Raw genomic sequence first — 21817 nt, 5'->3', positions numbered from 1 at the left:
AAACGAAGACATTATCTCTAATGATGAGCTCAGGAGGGAAGTCTGCTATCTGTAAGTCAGATTTGTAAGAAGTCAGACCCCCTGTATTAAGCAATAATAACTCCTATAATAATAATCAGCCCCCAACAGCCGGGACTTGATTAGTAACTGACAGCCTCCCTAAGTTTTGTCTCCCATTACATCTTAGGACCAACTAGAGAAAGCTCACCAGGTACCCCTAACTAATCACATGGAATACCCACCTTCTAGTTAGCCCACTTACAACTTTCCCATGCCAATAGCCTCCAATCAGGGCATATCTGGAAGTCTTCTCTTTTTTCTATTAAAAAGCTTTCCTAGTCCTCTTACTGCCTTTGCATCTTTGCCAAAACACAAGTGATGATGGATAACTCTCTTGCTATACGAAGCTCTGAGAGACAGCTTTTGCTTGTTCTCATTTGTGTGGTCTTCATTTGTTTTCACACTTCTAACAATTTTCTGAGAGTTAGATTCTAAAAATCTAAGAATCCCCAATGACAAATCAATACATCACTAGCCCTTTCCAGTTTCTCAGTATTATCATTACAGCACTATTTGCAAGTTTTCCGGCTCACTGGCCTGGAGGCACTGGTGGTGGGAAGAGCCCAGGCCTGGGTGGGACGCCTGGGTGTGGCTTTCGGCTTGAACATCTCCTATCTGTGTGACATCAACCATGCCTCCAAGACTCTCTTCCCATTGCTAAAATAGGAGCCGGATGGCCTCATAGTGTTACTTTTGGATTATATAAAATGTAACGTATAGAAGAATAAAAGTCAGTGTTTAAAGAGCTTTAAAAGTTTTGGGGCGCCTGGATGGCTCAGTCAGTTAAGCATCTGACTCTTGACCTCGGCTCAGGTCATGAACTCACAGTTCATGAGTTCAAGCCCCACATCCTGCTCAGTGCTGACAGCCTGGAGCCTGCTTAGGATCCTCTCTCTCCCCCTCTCTCTCTCTGCCCTTCCCCTGCTCCTTGCTCTCTCTTGCTCTCTCTTTCAAAATAAATAAAATTAAAATTTAAAAAATTTGTTTGTTTTCAGTTTCACAGAACACATACTCGCATAGTACTTACCATATACCAATCACTATTCTAAGTGCTTGACAAATAATAACTCAATTTTTAAAACATCCCAATGATGTTTAAGTTAATATCATTTTCATTTTAAAGGTGAGGGAACTGAAGCTTGGAGAGATTAAGGAATCTTCCAAAAGTGACACAAGTAGTGAGTGTTTTGTGCTGAGCTAGAGATACGGTTTTCTCTTTGTTCTCATACTTTGTTCATGATAAGTTCTCAGATTATTAATGGACTACATACCTTGCCTCCACCACTTTCTTTTTTTTTCAAAAATTTTTAATGTTTTTTACTTATTTCTGAGAGAGAGAGAGAGAGAGACAGAGAGACAGAGAGACAGAGAGAGCAGGGGAGGGTTAGAGAGAGGGGGAGACACAGAATCCGAAGCAGGCTCCAGGCTCTGAGCTGTCAGCACAGAGCCTGAGGCGGGGCTCGAACCCATGAACCATGAGATCATGACCTGAGCCAAAGTCAGATGCTCAACCAACTGAGCCACCCAGGCGCCCCCCCCCATCACTTTCTTTTTATTTAGGCACAGTTTTGGCCCAGATTCTACCAACCTTTCACTCAGATAGCCACCACATTCTAAGTTGGACTCCTTATTTATGGTCTCTTTCATCAGAGGACAATAAAAATAAGGGCTTTTTTAAGTTCTCCTTACAGGTAACTTATCAGATACTCCCCAATACCACCCAGTTGCCTTTGTTATCAAATTCTAAAACTTGTACCCCCAAATCATCTAATAATCACAACTAAAATGCATTGTGTGTGAATTATGTGCTAGACTTTGTGCTAAGCACATTATATAGATGAGCTCATTTAATATCCACTGAGTAGGTGCTATTATGAGTCTTATGTTTCAGATGAAGAAATTGAGACTGCGAGAGTCCAGATGGTGAAGTACTGGCCATTGGACTTAGGATGAGTCTACAAAATTTCAAGAGTCCAGGCTCCTCACTTCTATGTCCTTTTTCCTTCATTGTCGTTTACTTTTCTGTTGGTTAATTTTGTGTACAGCTACTTATTTTCTTTCCCATTCCACCCTCTTAAGGCTGGTTGGGATGTATTATGTTTCATTCTTCAGTTCCTCCCTCTCCAATCCCTTTCCCCTCTTCTCAATCAACTCAAATCCTTGACCTCCAAAATGCGGCTCTCATCTCAGCTATTTTGGCATTGAATTCTTCCCAGGTTAATGTTTTATATGTTCAGTGTTGTTTTGATGCATTCGTTTCCAATGTTTTGTCATTTAATTTACATCTGATCCTTCTGTAGGCATTCCGTTTCTTTTCTTTGGTTTCTCTTCTCATTAGTCTGTGCCGGATAGAAAATAGTAGTAACATTAGGAAAACCTTTGTCAAGCGTGGGGAATATTTTCATGAGTCCTCGTAGTTCTGATTTCCACATTCTGAATTCATACCTATTCCTGATAGTCAACAATTGAAATATTTGTATAACAGATACTGTTGAAAGCACTGTCATTAATTTCTACTAATTCTTTTTCCTATGTGGGAGGAAAACAAAAAGTTGGCTTCCCTTTTAACTAGATTCATGCCTTAATCTTTCTTGTTGCCTGCACTTAAATGTTTTGATACTCAACTAGGAAAAGAGTACAACATTATATACTCTGGCAATCATAGCCCATTCTTTCCATCTTACCTTTGCCCCTCCCGTATATTCTAATCACAGTGTTTATTATGAGCTGTATAGAGTCACATTTATTTATACACAGCCTCATGCTCACCTAAATATGTCATTTATTGATATTTAGTTCTATAAAAAGCAGAACTGCTCTCACAGATCTATGGATGTGCAGTCATTGGATGGAAGGAGTGGCTAGTAAGATGACATGGTGTGTGGTTTAGTAAAGGAAACAGAGTTAGAGGGGGTTCAAAGGAGCCTACTTCTCTCTCTTCTCTTAGAATCTAGTACTCCTTTGGCCCCATGTTTTATTGCTTCAACTTAATATCAACTTTAGTCTATTTTGTATCAGAATTCTATGTCCATCCCTTTCAGTTTTATGGCTTATAAGTCTGTGCTGTCCAGTATGATGGCCACTAGCCACTTGTGGCCACTAAGCACTTGGAATTTGGCTTATTGAACTGAATGTACTAGAAGCCTAGAACACATTCCAAATTTTGAAAATTTAATAAGAAAAAAAGAGTGTAAAATATCTCATTAATAATTTTTACATTGATCATGTTGATAAAATTTTGGTATGTATAGTTTAAAAATATGTTATTTAAAATGTTACCTATTTCTATTTACTTTTTAAATATAGCTGCTAGAAATATTAAAAGTACACATGTACTCTTAAGGACACTTTAAACTCTTTTTGGAAGGGCTCTTTGAGGACCTTCCAAAGCATATGTTCAGTGGACAGGGTGACACGATCATTAAGACCATCCCTCTAATTAAAAAAAAAAAAAAGGGGGCGCCTGGGTGGCTTAGTCGGTTAAGTGTCCGACTTTCGCTTAGGTCATGATCTCGCGATTCGTGGGTTTGAGCCCCGCGTCGGGCTCTGTGCTGACTGCCAACTCAGAGCCTGGAGCCTATTTCAGAGTCTGTATCTCCCCCTCTCTCTGACCGTCCCCTGCTCATGCTGTCTCTCTCTCTCTCTCTCTCTCTCCTAGAAATAAATAAAAATATTAAAAAAAAAGCCCACATTTGCTTTCACTTGTGGCTGTCATTATATTTTGATTGGATAGAGCCATTACAGATGACAGTGACTGTACAGTTTTCAAACACATAGAATGTTACATCATATTTTCAGGCAGCTGAACATAAATATTTGTCGAAATTGAGAAAGTAGATCGGGAGCATGCTCCAATGAGTGAATGAATGGGTGATAAGTAGCTCAGAGAGTTGGTTAATTCAGAGGGCTAAAATTTGTAGCCAGGCACTGAAAAATGTAGGTATTATTAGATACACTGAAAACAAGGAGACAGGAGTCTCATTGCAAGCAAATGCATGCAATGATGAAGACATTCTGAAGATAGTCAGTAAACATTTGTTGAAGCCCTATTAGATGTCAGGTCCTGTTTAAGCATCAGTGATACAAAAGTGATTCTGCTAGTGTACTGCACCCACGCTCCAGGAGCTAGAGCGAAGGCAGAAATGCATAAAATGAGTTATCGTCCAGTGTGGGACATAGAGCAGATGATATTTGCCATAATGCCATATATAGAATACAATTGAGTAAGTGGACCAAGGTTTAGAAAAGCCTAGGGCAGCCAAATGGCAATGAGATGGGAGTTTAATCATGTGATTGGGAAATAAGACCCCTACAGAGGTTGTCCTGAAGTTCTTATCGTTTGTTTTGCTTGGAATAGTTCCATGGACAACAGGCTTAAACAGAAGGGAGTTCTGGAAGTATTATCTGTGAGAGTTTGTAACTGTTTATCAGTCGCACTTCTGGCAACAGAAAATGTGTTAAGTGTGGGTGACTGTGCATTTTAATCATTGGCTGAACTGCTCACTGCCTAACAGCAAAACAAGTACATCTAAGATATACTAGGCATTCCCTCTGTATGCTTTGTGTGGGTTTATATGGTTTGATTTGGAAGAAGAACCAATTTTCAAGTTAAAGCAGGCGCATCAGGATGTTCTGGGTGATTGCTGCGCATGTAGGTAACCGTACGTGCTGAACCCCTGTTGTACTTCCCAGCCCCCAAGGGAATGTCCTCAACTGCGTACCGGGCAACGAACGTACCATTATCTGGTTCGTTTTTGTGTCCTTTCTAAATGTAACCTTTCCTTTGGTAACATTTCTAAAGTAGTGTGTAGGGAACTTGTTCATGTGATACCCATTAAAGTCACATGGCTAACATTTCTCCCCACTTCTTTTGTGAAAACTAGATAGAGAAAAACAACTTGCCTTTCAGAAGGGACATAAAACTGTCACCTGAACCACTTGTGGCTACTGCAGAGCCTCTGTGGTCTCCTGTTAGGGTGCGAGCCATCTGTGGTCCCATGTTATTGGCTTCATTCTCCTGGCAAATCAAAACATTGTCTAAATTATGCTCACACAGAGGTTTTCTTCGAATTCACAGTTCTGAATTCTACAAAAACAGTACTGCTATTTCCATTTAGCAAAAGAAGAAATGTAGATCCAGAGACATGAAATAATGGCCCATTTTTGCCCAGAGGAGTCATGAATTTCTAATTGGATCTCAGGATTTGGAATATTAGAACTAATGCCTCATCCTATGTCATCCAGCCACTCACTAGTTGAGGGTGTAGGAGGGCTTGTTAGATTAAATCTTGACTTATGTCAACTATGACATTTATTTTCTTAGTGACTGGGTATGTCACTTAGCTTCACATACCTTCAAAGGAGAAAACGAGTTGTTCCTTTTGGTTAGAAAGGCAACATTTAAAAGAGTGAAAAGGGGAGACAGGAGAGAGAATGAATGAATGAATGAATGAATGAATATTTCACACTTAGCACAGATCCCAACATGGGGCTGGATCTCACAATCTTGGGATCATGACCTGAGCTGAAATCAAGTATCTGACATTCAACCTACTGAGCTACCCAGAGACCCCAATAACTTCCTATTTTTTAGAATAGAGGATGTAATGGCCACAATATGTCCCTGAAAAAATTCAGATCTTTTTTTTTTTATAAGAGAACACACAAGCACACACACATCATGCTATTTTAAACCTACTTAAGATAGAATCTATATAATAGAATCATATATAGCAGGGTTTTTTAAAATGCTTATTTTTGAGAGAGAGAAACCTCAAGCAAGTAGGGGGAGGGGCAGAGAGAGAGGGATGCAGAAGATCTGAAGTGGGCTCTGCGCTGAGAGTAGAGAGACCAAGGCAGGACTCAAATTCACAAATTGTGAAATCATGACCTGAGCTAAAGTTGGATGTTTAACCAACTGAGCTACCCAGGTACTCTATATAGCAGGGTTTTTTTTTTTTTTGTTTGTTTGTTTTTTTACAAATAGTTTATTGTCAAATTAGTTTCCACATAACACCCAGTGCTCATCTCCACAAGTAGCAGGGTTTTTTTTAATTCAAATCTTTAAGCATACCAACACGAATTATTCTGAAATATTATACTAAGTACATCAGATTTCCCTAGGAAGCAAACTATAAAACCTCTATAGAATTCTCATTCACCTTAAATGAAATGGCTCCAAATAGTGGACTCTTGCCTTTGGTACCTTTCTAGTTTCTATTTTAGCAACCTTTTCTACCTAGAATTTCTGTCCCACACAACTGATAATTATGCGTCACCAGCTTGGTAGAAAAATATTGTATAACTCAGATGTCATTAATAAGAGTTTATAAGTAGAGTTTGCAATTAAATGAAATAATCACTAGATGAATGATCTGGTCAAATAATTCATAAACACTTATTACATTTTTTTAAATCTTGGCTCTGAGATTATAAGCCCCTGGGAAACAAGGACACATACACCATGGATTCTGCCCTCAAGTGGGTCATCGTGTTGTAGGTGGAGAAAGAAATGAAAACAAATACTGTATGGTAAGCATAAAAGGCATAGCCGAGAGAAAGGGTAATTCATTATAATGGGAAGGTTGCAGGGCGCCTGGGTGGTTCAGTCAGTTAAACATCAGCCTCTTGATTTTGACTCAGGTCATGATCTCACAGTTGTGAGTGTGAGCTCCTCGTTGGGCTGTGTACTGAGTGAGCTTAGAGCTTGCTTGGGGGATTCCCTCTCTCCCTCTCTCTCTCTCTCTGCCCCTCCCCTGCACATGCATGCATGCTCTCTCTCTCTCATTCTGTCTCTCTCAAAATAAACAAACATTAAAATAAAACAAAAATATAATGGGGATGTTGAGAGGGTTCATCAGAGACGTTACAGAAATAACATCTAAATCACATTTTGAAAGATTTGGGTAGGCTGGGTTTTTGTTTTACCTCAAGTCTCCTTGGTGTGTTTTTGATTAACAAGAGGCATGGCACAAAATATTTTTTCAATATTTGATTGGAATATTATATTGTGAAATTTGTTTCTATATTATCAATATATATTCTTTTTCATTTATTTGAGTTCATGTGACATATGGCATTCTAAAACAGGAATTGGCCTTAGTTAGGTATTCTTTATGATGTTGCTGTTGAACTCAACAAAATATCTCCAGATAACCTCTTAGGAAAAAGTAAATTTAATAGAAATACTACAGTAAGAGTGAATACTACCCTGACAAGTCTTGGCAATGTCTCTGAAGGGGGAGTAAGGAAGAGGCGTATTTATAGAATGTTGAGGTCTGGTCTCACGTTCTTTAAGAATCTTTTAAGATAGATCTGGTTGGGATTGGGGGACGTCTGTGCTATAATAGGCTTTATAAAAAATAGAAAAGGCTAGGGGCACCTGGGTGGCTCAGTCAGTTAATTGTCTGACTCCTGAGACTGGTTTGTGCTATGATCTCGCAGTCATGGGATTGAGCCCTGCATTGAGCTTCACACTCAGCTTGGAGTCTGCTTGGGATTCTCATTCTCTCTCTCTCTCTCTCTCTCTCTCTCTCTCTCTCTCTCTCTCTCCCTCCCTCCCTCCCCCTCTCCCCCTCTTCACCCTCTCCCTCTGGCTTTCCCCTGCTTGTGTTCTCTATCTCAAAATAAAAATGTTTTAAAAAATAGAAAAGGCTAAAGGAAAATGTCCAAACTCACCAAATCATAAGAAAATATGCAGTTTATTCAGGAATTTACAGGAACTTCCTGATGTCCCACAAATACAAATAACTTGCAATAATGTCTTGAAAATATCTTGTAATTTCTCATCATTAGAAACTGGTGAAATCTTTGACTAGCTGGGCTAAAGGAATTATTAATCATTGGTCTGTTTCAGGTTTTTACTCTTTTGTCATCCAGGTGCTTCTTACTTTGTCCTGTTCGTACCTTGCTGCTTTAGTTTCAACATGGTCTGGTTGACACAGTCCTTGAATCGGGGTACATATTAACATTATAGACAATTATTAGGATGTGATTGCTTAAAGATAAAATTTTTTCATTTTTTGTTTTTGCTTTCTAAAGAGTAGAGTTTTATACAAATATAAAGTTATGCACCATCGAAGCTATCACTCCAAAAAGACCCTTATTCAATTGAACAGCTTTAAAATTTTTTTAACAGTGTATAAATACATTCACAAAATAATATGTTGGTTAAAAGACTCCAACAAAGTTTACAGAAACTACAACAGAATTTATAGGCTTCTACAACAGCTTGTAGATTGTTACATATATTGTTTTAAAAAATCCCATTAATACAAATGTATGGTTTGTAGCAAGAAAAAGAATAGATTCATAAAATAAAAAGCCCTTTAGACATTTATTATGCCAAGTATTTAAATGATTATCCTCACTGTGACATAAGAATAATACTCTTTCTATGATACAAGATAGATTTCATTAGGTCAAGTACCACTGAAGGGCTTCCAGAAGTTCCAAAGTAAGATCTGGCTATCCCTTTCAAAAGATAAAGAGAACATTGGCAATCTCTAGGTATCCCCTAAACATAAACTACAAAAATTCCAATCCAAATTATTTGGGAGTTAATACATGACCTACTACAAATAAAAATAAGCAAAATTTACAAACTAGTTAACCCCTGGCTCAAATTGGGTTTTCACCTGCCTGTGATTGCTTAAAATAAGTTTCATCACAAAGAATATATTAAATTAACAATCTTTTGTAACTTATACATAAACCGAACTGCTCACTCTTACTATAGAAACAAAACTTTCTTCTGATAATAATCTGAGATTAGAATGTTCTTCTGAGAGAGACAAAGAATGTTCTTCTATATTCTATGGATCAAAATGCAAAGTTCTCCATTACATATGTTTGGGATACAAGGACATTACATGACTATGTGCGTACATATGTAAATATGAGCCAATTTTGACAAGGTTTCTAGCAACACCACACTTTCAAGCCCCAATGCTAGAAAGAAAATAAAAACTTAATACGAAGACTACCTTTCCCCTTTTTTTGTGTTGATTTATTTCTGACAGAGAGAGACTGTGAATGGGGGAGTGGAGAGAGTAGGAAGACACAGAATCCAAAGCAGGTGCCAGGCTCTGAGCTGTCAGCACAGAGCCCAGTATGGGGCTCAACCTCAAAAACTGCGAGATCATGACCTGGGCTGAAGTCAGAAGCTTAACGGGCTGAAGCACCCAGGTGCCCCACCTTTCTACTTTTTAAAGTAAAATTTTAATTGGAAAAACAAACTCAGCACTCCTCTTTGCAACATGTACTGAGTTCTAAAATGTTGAGTCAAGAATCTCTTTAGTTTTCCAGCAGTGTAACAGAACACAGGAACTTTCTCTCACTCTCTTCAGGAAATCTGATCATCTCCAGTGTTTTGTCTTAAAATCTGCTTTCTGAGTTAAGATGGTTACATTCTTTCTGTTGCCCACTCTGCACCTGATGTAGCCATATAGGTTGGCACCTTGTAGCACCACGCCCGTGATAACCACCGCCAACCATTTCACTGTGAAGAAGACTGCACTAAAGGCAAATACCACCCACAGCACTGGACAGGCGATAAGTCCTAACCAAAAGATTCTTGAGTTAGCCTCTCAAACAATTTTATTCTTGTGAAGTTGTCTTCCTGGCCTCAAACACCCAATGGCTTTTTCCATCTTCATCAATAATGATTCCATCAATGGAGACCACCTATGAGTTCGCTGTGACATTATTGACTGCCCAAAAGTCACATGAAAACCATAAGATAATTGTCACCATACAGGCGATAAAGCTGCTGCTGAACAATTCATAGAGAAGACAGACTACAGTTGCACTGCCTTGAAACAATGATGTCACTGCATGTTTGATTTTGGATTTTTTTTTTTGGTCTGTTGTCTCCTCTTTTGCATCAAATAGGGAAACATCCTCAGTGTCATCATTACTGCCCTGGTGCAACATGGCAGCCCTCGCTGATCAAATTTTCAAAATGGAGTATTAACAATATGTATTTAAATGCATTGTTGAAAAGAAATAAAAAATAGCCAGATTCCTTTCCTGGGCGGTATTATAGTTCTATTCCAGTTGATATTTCTAGTTTTGTTGTCTTTGTTCACTGAAGAAGGGATGGGTTTCATATTATTGTATAGTTCTAATTTGTTGAAAGTTATTTAAACATTCATAGTGTGATATATGAAGTATATTATCTATCTCTTAAAGTTAGCTAAATAGCATTTAAAATACCTATTCGGGAATATACACTGCAATTATGCTAGATTAGAAGGTTCTAATCCAGTGGTCCTCAACTTTATGTGTAAATTGAAACACTGATGATTACATCCCACCCTCTAAAACTCTGATTTTATTGGTCTGGCATGTGGTCTGGTCAGTGGGATTTCAAAACTCCAGAAGTAATTCTAACATGTCATGGTCGACATGACAATTAACTGCTCTAATCAGACCCCAATGTGCACAGGTTGCTAACATACAACTATTTTTACCTCAGGTCAGCTGTAGAGTACTTATAAATTAGCATATAACTTTCCTTTTCATTGATGAAGTGGGTGGTATTCAAGACATGTCGATTGGCTAGACATATATAGCCATCTCAGCCTTGCTCAAACAGGACCTAAGAATCAGGCCAGAGCTACCTGGACCCTGATTCTCTATCAAATTCATGTCCCAAGATCTTTGGGAAGCTTCTGTTACCCGATCCAACTAGAATAATAGCTGACTTCTGCCAGAACCTATTTCTACCTAAATATCTATGCAAAGTGCTTGTCATCAAAGTGCCAAAAAGGCAGAGGCTGAGACTTCATTGAATATACAGAACAGTCTGTATGATTGTATTCATGGTTGCTTGCTAATAAATGCTGGTCTGTATAAATGCAGTCTAAGACTGGCTTTCATTATAACGTACCTCCCAGATGTGAGATGGCTGAGAAAGACACCCATAGATCTCACCTGTAACCATTGGTGATTACAAGTATGTACTCCTGAAAATACCTAATGGCTGTAAACAAGTAAATTAATTTAGGGCAGTTTTTAATATGTGCACCCTTCTGATGGGAATATTTTCCAGATCGACTTCCATGTACCATAGTATTCCTCATGAGCAGTTGAGACACCATTAAACTGGAACTTCTCATGTAAGATATTAAAATCTACTTTGGCTGAGCTTTTGAAATATGTCCTTTGGACTATATTCTTACGTTAACCAATGATATGACAATTACTATGAAAAGTGTCTTATAAATTTAACATCTAATCCTAGCCTTTCTATTTTGTCTACATAAGTGTATTAAAATATCTCCATAGAGTGAAATGTCACATTTTAAAGGTAAAGTTCAACCAGTATTGAAAAAAATGAATACATCTGTGTAACCCACACCCCTCTCAAGATACAGACCATTTCTATCCCCCAAGGGGATACTTGTTCCCCTTTCTGTTTAGTAAGCCCCCTCCAAGCAGTTTGATTAGTTTTACCTAATCTAGTACTTTATTTCAGTGGAATCATACAACACACATACTTTTGTGTCTGGTTGCTTCTCCTCAACATAATGTTTTTGTGATTTGTCCCATGTTCTTTTTTATTGTTGAGAAATATACCATAGAATAAATACCACAGTTTGTTTATCTGTTCTCCTGCTGATGGACACTAAACTGTTTCCAGTTTGGGGCTATTATGACTAAAACTACCATAAACATTCTTTATACAAAGCTTCCAGAGGACATATGTTTTCATTTCTCTTGAATAAATATCTATGGGTGGAACTGATGTGTCAGAGGGGGAATATGTGATGGTATCATTTAAACTTCCACTCGCAATGTATGGGAGTGCTGGTTGCTCCACATCCTCATTGATAATTGAATTCCCTCTTTTTTCATTGTAGCCATTTTAATGGGTGTATGGTGGTTTGTCATTTGTCATTGTGGTTTTAATTTACATTTTCCTGATAACTACTAGTGTTGAGCCCATTTTTATGTGCTTATTGGACAGTTGTTTATCTTCTTTCATGAGATGACTTTGCCTATTTTTAAATTGGGCTGTCTACCGTTTTGTTATGGATTTTAGAAGTCATTTATGTCTTTTGAATTCTAATCTCTTATCATTTGTATGAGTTGTGAATGTTTCTCCCAATCTGGCTTGCTTATTTCTTTTTTTTCTCCAAGTTTCACTGGGAGTTTTATTTTATTTTATTATTTTTAAAAAATTGTCTTTAATGGTTATTTTGAGAGCGAGAGAGCAAGTCCACATGGGAGGGGCAGAGAGAGGGAGACAGAAGTTTCATAGTGGGTTCCACACTGACAGCAGGGAGCCCTATGTGGGGTTCAAATTCATGAATGTGAGATCACGGCCTGAGCCAAAATCAGATGCTTATTGGACTGAGCCACCCAGGTGCCCCAGAATTTAATTTTAATTGCCATTGGATCTAGAGTTTAGGAAGAATTGCTATCTTGAACATATTGGGTGTTTTTATTCAGTAATGTGTCTCTCCATTTAGATCATATATTTATTGTGGTGGTAGTTTTGTTTTTACTGAAGTATAGTTGACTTACAATATAATATTAGTTTCAGGTGTATGTCAAAGTGATTCAATATTTTTTTAAGTTTGTTTTTATTTATTTTGAGAGCGAGATAGAACACAAGCAGTGGAGGGTCAGAGAAAGAGGGAGATACAGAATCCGAAGCAGTCTCCAGGCTCTGAGCTGGCTGTCAGCACTGAGCCCAATGTGGGGCTCGAACCCACGAACTGTGAGATCATGACCTGAGCTGAAGTCGGACGCTTAACCAACTGAGCCACCCAGGTGCCCTTCAAGTTTTTATTTAAATTCCAGTTAGTTAACATGCGGTGTAATATTAGTTTCAGGCGTAAAATTTAGTTGTTCATCACTTTCATACAGCACCCAGTGCTCATCACAGTGCTCTCTTTAATCCCCATCACCCATTTCACCCATCCTCCCGCCCACTTCCCCTTTGGCAATCCTCAGTTTCTTCTCAGTAGTTCAGAGTCTATTTTCTGTTTCGCCTTCCTTTTTTGAATCTATTTTCTTAATAGTATTTTTTTGATGAAAACAAGTTTTCAATTTTGTAACTAAGCTTTGGCAATTTTTTCTTTCCTAGGTAGTGCATTCTCTGTCTTATCTAAGAAATCTTTGCCCATCTCAAGGTTGAAAGATATCCTCCTATATTTCTTCTAGAGTTTTTTAAAAAAAATTTTAAGTTTATTTATTTATTTTGAGAGAGGGGGGAGAGAGAGAGAGAGAGAGAGAGAGAACACAAGTAGGGGAGGGACAGAGAAGTGAGGGGGAGAAAGAGATTCCCAAGCAGGCTCTCCATCCCAAGCATGGAGCATACCTGCTGCTCGAAATAACAGACTGTGAGTTCATGACCTGAGCCGAAATCAGGAGTCTGCAGCCCAACTGACTGAGGCACCCAGACGTTCCTCTTCCAGCGTGTTTTAATTTTAGATTCTACATTTGGGTCTATGAGCCCATCTTGAAATAATTTTTGCGTATGTCAACTTTCCTTTTCCCATTGTGTCAGTTTGATGCTCTTGTTAAAAATTATTTGACAGTGTATGTTGTGCTAGCCCTTCTCTTTTGAGAAACAAGTTTAATAGTCATGAACTAACACAAGAATGTGCAATTACGTAGTAAGTTTGTGTGCTATAGAGCCTCAACAATAAAAGATTGTTTTTCCTGTCAACATAGCAGCAAATATCCTGTCCTATTTTCTTCAACATTTCATTAAAATGTTCAGGAAATATCATGAACACATAGCAACAAAAATAGAAAATAAAAGTTAAATGCCAAAATTTAGATATTATATATTAATTGAAGAGTAACCAACATAGTTTGTTTTGTTGTTAATCTCTTTCCATTTATTTTACTGGGCACTTGGTGGTGACACATTCATTCTGGAGATTCATGTACTTTGGTTATAGAAAATTTTCTTATATTATTTTTTGATAATTTCTCACCGGCAACTTTTTATCCATTCTCCTTCTGAGTGAGTCTATTAGTTGCATGATAGGTGGCTCCATGGCGCAATGGATAGCGCATTGGACTTTTATTAGGTATATGAAATATCTCTTAGAGTAATCCTCTTTATTATATTTTACCTTCCTTTACCTGTCTAATTGGCTTTTTGTTTTATCTTATGGTTTTTCCACAACATTATTATCTAAATCTTTGATTTTTATATTGCAAAAATCCTACTTTAAAACTTTAAGAGCTCTTTTTCAAAATTTTCCTCTTTAAAATTCTGTCTTTCTCCTATTTCACTGATATAATAGCTTCTTTGATTTCTCTGACAACGTCATGATTATTATTACCTGCATTGTCTGTTACTTTCACTGTCTGTTTCATCCTAGCCTTTTTATTTCCTGCTTGTTCATTTTCCTCACTATATTTTATGTTGCATTTTCACCTCAAAGATTCAGTTATCCCAGGCTGTCTGTTAACTTACATGAGGAGCTAAAAAGCCACTTGGAAGATCTTTGGTTAGGAGTAGGTTGTGCACTGGCAGTCTTCATTCTGAGGGTAGTCAGTCAGAGGGCTAGTTAGCCTTGTCATTAGACTCCCAAACGTTAGTAGCTGTAGGTCTTTACCTCTTTATCTTCTCTAGAAAAGGATCTTGCAGTCGCCTGCCTGGAGACATCAGCCTAGCTGATGCCATTCTGGAGACCAGTGGGAAGTATTGGAGGAGTGACCTGGGGGTTCAGTATGAAGACTTAATCACCTGTTTCCTGAATGGCTTTTCCCACGGCCCCTTCTCTGTGCCTGGAGTGTAGGCGTCCCAATCACTGGGTAGTCCACAGAACAAACCTTTGGTCTCTCTCTCTTCTTTTGGAAATTTTGCATTTTTGGCTGCAGATCTAACTGCTTCTTTCTTGTACAAATTTTTGAAAAACCCTGCTTTAAGCATTTGCTTTTTCTTGCTTCCTATGGTACCTAATTTTTGAGACCTTTGGAATTGTCACTTGCATTGTTGTTCTGAGGTTCCACAGGGACAATCACTCGGCTTTTCATTAGTTTCCACCTTTTATAGTCACTTAAGGTTTGACTCTTCCTTGCTAAGCCATATTTATATAAATAGTTTTATTATACATGTCTCCTTTGCATTGACGATGGGATTGGTTTTATGTTTCTTGTTCTCCTCATTATTTGGGGGTAATTCTTTGAGAGGAGAAAGAATGTTGTTACTCTTCATTTTGAAACTACACATCTAATTGGGTTTGAAAAAGGAAAAAAAAATCCTCTCAAACTAATATAATTACAAAAAAAGAGAAAACACATGTACCCCACTTTATTTTCTTTGTCAAAACAGCAAAGCCACTAAGATAATTGCATAAAATCTTTCATGAGGGAGAAGTCTGTAACCTGTATATGGAAATGAGTGTAAATAGGACTGATAAGTCACTGAATGACTGATTCTTGTGGTGAACATAATAAATATGTTAAGGTCCTAATGCAGAACAGAATACATTCTGATTCCTATCTCCTTCTTGGATCAGATATTTTGTATCCCTGTTGCATTTCTATACTGTATCTCGTATAGATAAACATTTGTATGTGTACCACCCCAACACCTTTTCTTCCGCAAAAATCAGTAAAAACTGTTACGTGGCAGAGAAGGTTCATTCCATACTGTACATGTGTGCCCTGAGACAGCCACGAGAGACATTACCTGGTGGCTCACAAGATTTATTTTCTGAAATGGAGTCTTTGTTATATAGTGAAGTAATTCTTGAACTGGTTCAAATATTTTTCCATTCTGTTGGAGACTTAGCATGTGTTCCCTTTCAAATGTACTATAAAACAGTTTAAATTAAAAAATACTTTCATGCTAGCAGTTGGATTTCACAATGTACAAAAAGAAAGTTTTTTTTAAAAAAATGTTTAAGAGAGAGATGGAGAGTACATGCACGTGTGCATGCACAAAGCAAGGATGGGGAAGAGAGAGAGAGGGAGAGAGAATCCCAACCAGGCTCTGTGCTGTCAGTGCAGGCCGACATGGGGCTCGATGTCATGAACTGTGAGATCATGACCTGAGCTAGAAGTAAGTGTGAGACACTTAACTGACTGATCCACCCAGGCACCCCATGAAAAATCCTTTATTTTACCTAAAGAATGTATTTATTTATGTATTTTTAATTTTTAAATAATGTTTATTTATTTTTGAGAGACAGAGAGAGACAGAGCATGAGTGGGGGATGGGTAGTGAGAGAAAAGGGGACACAGATCTGAAGCAGGCTCCAGACTCTGAGCTGTCAATACAGAACCTAATGTGGGACTTGAACCAATGAGCTGTGAGATCATGACCTGAGCCAATGTCAGATGTGTAACCAACTGAGCCACCCAGGGGCCCCTAAAGAATGTATTTAAATGGTAGTAGGAAACTTGATGCAGTAATTGCCCATGAGAATAATATGCATGATATGTTCATTTAGCTGTCAGCCCTTTCCTTCTTATCCCATTGTTCATTAAGAGAACTACAGGGCAGCCAGAATGTCTTAAGAGTCAAGCCCTATCTCCTGCAAATAACAACAGAAACTGTTGTTTCTGGGAGGGCAAGCAGATGGTGATTGGAAACCTTTTGAAATATTATGGAAGAGATACAGCAGCAATCCTTAAACATTGCTGCAAGCTTATGCTATGCCATCAAGTTCTTATCAATCAAGAGAGGAGATAAGCCTGGCATCGTGGTTATTTAAAACCTAGCAAAGCCAGCACCCTATGCAGCATTACGTGGGTTTTCTGTCCCCCCCCCCTTTTTTTTCAACTGCATCTCCCTTAAAACATTAGAAAGTAGAATAGGGAGGGAGAACATCAGCCTTTAAAAGAAGACATTGCAAATATGGCTGTGAAGATGCTATGCTCCAAAAATAATTAGGTCAACTTAATTTTTCTTGCAGGATGTAGGTTAAAAAAAATAAGATTGGAGTGCCTGGGTAGCTCAGTCAGTTAGGCATCCAACTTCAGTTCAAGTCATGATCTCACAGTTTGTGAGTTCGAGCCTCGTGTTGGGCTCTGTCCTGACAGCTCAGAGCTTGTAGCCTGCTTTAGATTCTGTTATCTCCCTCTCTCTCTGCCCCCATCTCCCTCGGTTTATGCTCTGGTCACCCCCCCACCCCTCCCCACCCCACTCTCTTAAAAATAATAAACTTTTAAAAATTAAAGAAAAAGACTTCTGCCAAAGAATGATTGAAGTCACCGTAACGAGAATATGGGATGGATCGTTAATACACTGTGTATCTACAGCCATAAACAAAAAAGGAATTACGATTAGTGTTTGGATGATTTAAGATGAAGAAAAGCTACAGCTAAAGATAATTCAAATTAAGCTTGGTATGTTGTTAAAACTCACTGCATATTATTTTAGACAATTTTTATGATAGATCATAACAGTGATAAATTTATTTTGGAAAGTAAAAGGAAAGAAAAATTACTCAATGATCATCACACAGTGATAAAGACTTACTGAAATTTTCTTTTAAGATGTTAGTACACCCAATGGTTATTCAGCAGACAATGTAAAGTAACTGATTCAGTTTTCTAAGATTTTTTAAAAATTTTGTTCCTACATTGAGAGAAATTCAATTAGCTTAATGCTTTGCAGTATATTTTATGGGGATTTTATTTTTTGTTTTGTATGTCACAATACTTTTAGAATACAGAAATGATTTGTGTGGGGGAGCCATCAGTCCACTGATTCCTTAAAGGAATAAGAAATGCCCATTGACTTGAAATCACATTTTAATTAAGGTATGGCAGGCTCATTTAATAGTTTTCCAACATAGTATGCCTGGCCATTGAATTTTGGGGAATGAAAAATACACAGTAGCAAGAAATCAATACTAGTTTACTGTTATTTAACTGTGATTTTTTTTCTCTCTATGGAAGAAATTCCTAGAGATGTGACACCCAGGACATCCATCAGCATTGTCCATGAGGGCATACGAGAAAAAGCAGCCATCCCATCTCCCCTGACACTGACAATAGTCAAGAGCAATGATTTAGAAGACACCTTATAGACAAAGAAGTTTAGAATTATGTGAACATTTACAGACCATCTCTCAGGCAGTACCTCTTAGCTCTTTTCCCTTCTAAATATTATAGTCTTTATCCACTTAAGTGATAAAAAGATACAAATAAGTACTTTTACCCTTACTACATGCATTCTAAAAAAAGATACCTTAAAGAAGCGTAACATGCTGTCTCTTTTATAAACTTGATCCCTAAGGAGAAAGATCCTTCCTTCTAAAGTTTGCTTCCAACTGTACTATTTTTTTCATGTTTTTTGATAGTGCCTCCATTAATTAACTTCTTTTTCGAGACCGACTCACATGTTCAGTCTTCTCTCATCAATATTGAATTCTTACCTCTTATTTTCTTTCATTATGAAAATTCTCCTGATGATCTATTTGTTTTTGCACCTGTTTTATTTCCACTTGTGCAAAATACATACATTCTTGATTCTCTCCTCTATCATCCAACAAAACTAGTCTTCCAAAAGCTCCCATTTTCTATTCACCGGATCCGGTGACCACTCTCTGCTCTTATATTCTGATGTTCGGCAGCAAGCTGTATTTCCAAACAACAGTCAAATCCAGCCTATGGCAAATTCTTACATCACATTAGCCTTTCATAACCTAACTTCAAGCTCCTTTCTTGCACTTATCCCTGCACCGTCTCCAAATCTTTCACTCTCCTGTGGTCCAGCCACTCCAGGCACCCCCTTGCACATGCACAGTTATGCCTTGCTCTGTTAGGCTGGCCTTCATTTGCACTGCCTTTTCTTATTCCTATCTCTCAAAGGACCCTGAAGTTTTATTTTATCATCTTATTCATCTTTCAACACCAGTACTATTTTCCCCAGAAACGTAACCTTCCATCCTTCAATTCAAAATTAATCGGCCTTTCTTGTATACTTTCAGATGTTGTATTTAATTGTAGCTCTTCATGCATTCATTTATTCATGATGCTGGGTCATTAAGACACATAATGCCAAGAACCCATACCTTAGTAAACAACAACAAGAACAGATACTCAAAAACAATTTCCAAATGTAGTCAAATACTCTTGTAAGAGTATTCACATTTGCTCTGGCAGCATAAAGGATGGTCTGACAAAATTGTCTCAGGAAGCTAAGAAATGCTTCTTGAAAGCAGAAAGCAGAGTTGGAATGTATTTAGCAGAAACATGGGAAAGGTTTTCCAGGGATTCATTCATTTATTTGGAAAACATTTACATGACACCTCATATGTGTCAGGAATGGTGCTGAATAAGATAAAACAAGCAACAAACAACAACAAAATTCCAATGATGATAAAAAAAAAAAAACACTATTGGTCCCTTATTTTTTTCCTAAAGAAGACAAAGAACATCAACACCAAAAAAACATTTTCCTATGCCTCTGGACAAACATATTGAGTGTCAGCTATATGCCTTTCATGTGCTAGACTTCAGGTAGTAATAGGCATTGTAGTAGCAATAGTAGGTAGTAGTAGGCACTCAAAATACCTGTTGAAAAATGGAGAAAATGAATAAACAATCTTTAGCCATAAGCAGCTAACAGTCCAGTGGTGACTTCGGCCATATATTTAAACAGTATTTTGTGGGGGGGAAATGAGGCTAATAATAGCATGAATGCAAAAGTCTTAACCTAAGAACCTAAAAGTGCTAGCAGTAAGGGTTAAGTAACCCAGTGTTGGTATAGCCAGAAAGGGCCAACAGAGGCAGGCGGGGATGAGCAGAGTTCTAAAGAAAAAGTATGAGTTTCTCAGGTAAAGTGTAAAGAGTTCATTTAGAACCAAAGAATCACAAATACCATAGTATATTCTGGAAAAGGCTAAAAACTTGGCACGGCTGGCTCATGGGTAGAATGTGTGTGAAGATTTGCCGAAGGTGAGTTCTCGAATGACATTGCTGTTGCTTATGGATTCTGTCATCTGCCACAGTTATCTCTGTCCTTCTGCCTTAGAGCCCCAGATGCTAATGAGGAAAGGGTTTAAGGATGGTATGAGATTTGTATTTTGAAAAGGTCAGTATGACTGTATTGTGGAGACTAGATCTAGGCTGGAAAAGGAAAGGGACTCTGGAAAAACAGGAGCCCATTTTGAACTATTTATTTATGGGCGAGATGTACGTAGCATAGCTGAGGTGAAACCTTTGCAAATGTATTTAGGAAACAGAATCAACAAGGCTGGTGGTGTTGGGTTGGATGTGTGGGCTGAGGGCAAGGGAGATCACAAAGATGCCTCTTTAGTTTTATGGACTGTGGGCCTGGATAGATATTGGTACAACCCCAGAGATGAAGCATATAGGTACGAGAAGGAACTGGTTTGAAGAGATGATCTTTAGTTTTGTATTGGGCATGTTGGTTTTGAGGTGAGTTTTTGCTTGTTTTTGTATCTCAGAAAGAAGTGTAGAGTTATCAAATTCTTGATGGTAGTATTTTATCCTCAAAAACTAGAGTATGGTAGGTAGCCACAATACAAGGGTTCCTCTGTCAATGCCATTTTTTCTGCTCTGAGAGAACACTTCTTAGCCCTGGTGGTGAATTATGGTTACTCGACACTGGGACTTAAATATTTCTTCTATTATTTAAAAATCTTAGTTTCATTATAAAATATTGGTACTTGAAGGGGGATTTCCCCTTTGATTTAGCTCTTGTTTTCCATTTATTTTGTGTGGTAGAAATAAGAAAATTAATTACAAAAACCTGTAATTAATTAAGTTTAATCCAAGATCATGATTTAATGAAGCCCAATTAGTGAGGAAAAGAGAACCTTTTAGAAGTCGAGGTACACTAATTAGGTTTTTAATCTAGAGCTATTTTTACCAGTTTCAATCTCTTTTCATAACACAAATTCAATAAGTGAGAAGCATAAATAATGTCGAATAAACAACCAGATCTTGTCCCTCTAAAGTAAGGCAACAGAAGTTTTTCATGTTATTGATTGTCTCCCTGGCAGGAATGCTAATGTCTTAACAGATCCGGAGCCCACAGCTTCCAGTGACACAGTTTGAAGATACACAAACAAATCCATACTAAACCCAAGGAAGGCAATGGCACAGAGGTGTCTCCTGGTTGACAAACAGCAAGGACGTTCTAAGATTTTGTTGCCAACAGTTACTCACCTGACTCCTTTTATGGGTGGCTACCTGGACTGATGTAATGGCAGGAGTGTGTTATTGTTATTGACGACGTGTTAGGGAGGCACAGGACACAACTTGGACAGAACAGCTGGGGAGAACTAAGTAAGACAGATGAAGTGCTGGGTGAGAGAATAGCGATGAGTGTAAAATTGTCACAGGGTTATGTCTGAGGAAATGCTGGAATGAGCATGTTGACTTCAGGAGCCACTGTTTAATAATGCCGTGTATGTTCATCACATCTCTCATCCACTCTCCTGTGAAACGTTTCCTGATACTTTGGAGTAAGTCTCTGGCGCAAGTATCATTTCTTTCTTTCTTTCTTTCTTTCTTTTTTTTAATGTTTTATTTATTTCTAGGAGAGCGAGAGAGAGACAGAGTGAGCAGGGGAGGGTCAGAGAGAGAGGGAGTCACAGAATCTGAAGCAGGCTCCAGGCTCCGAGCTGGCAGTCAGCACAGAGCCCGACGCGGGGCTCGAACCCACGAACCGCTAAATCATTACCTAAGCGAAAGTCGGACGCTTAACCGACTAAGCCACCCAGGTGCTCCGCAAGTATCATGTCTTCAATAATATCGCTGGGAAAGGATTTTCTGTGTGCCTCGTGGAAATACATATCTTGCC

General features: G+C 38.2%; 1 non-coding gene and 1 pseudogene across 1 annotated transcript; both read right to left on the bottom strand.

The window, feature by feature from the left end:
- Positions 1–1505: 1505 nt before the first annotated feature.
- TRNAQ-UUG lies at positions 1506–1590 on the bottom strand. Its single transcript has one exon. It is a non-coding gene; the product is annotated as a tRNA-Gln (tRNA).
- A 7813-nt stretch (positions 1591–9403) lies between these two features.
- Positions 9404–9993, bottom strand: LOC120243018 (annotated as a pseudogene).
- Positions 9994–21817: the final 11824 nt, after the last annotated feature.

The sequence above is a fragment of the Hyaena hyaena genome, unplaced genomic scaffold, assembly GCF_003009895.1.
Source record: "Hyaena hyaena isolate Hyena2069 unplaced genomic scaffold, ASM300989v1 scaffold_326, whole genome shotgun sequence".
NCBI lineage: Eukaryota > Metazoa > Chordata > Mammalia > Carnivora > Hyaenidae > Hyaena > Hyaena hyaena.
This window is presented reverse-complemented; position numbering and strand designations above follow the sequence as displayed.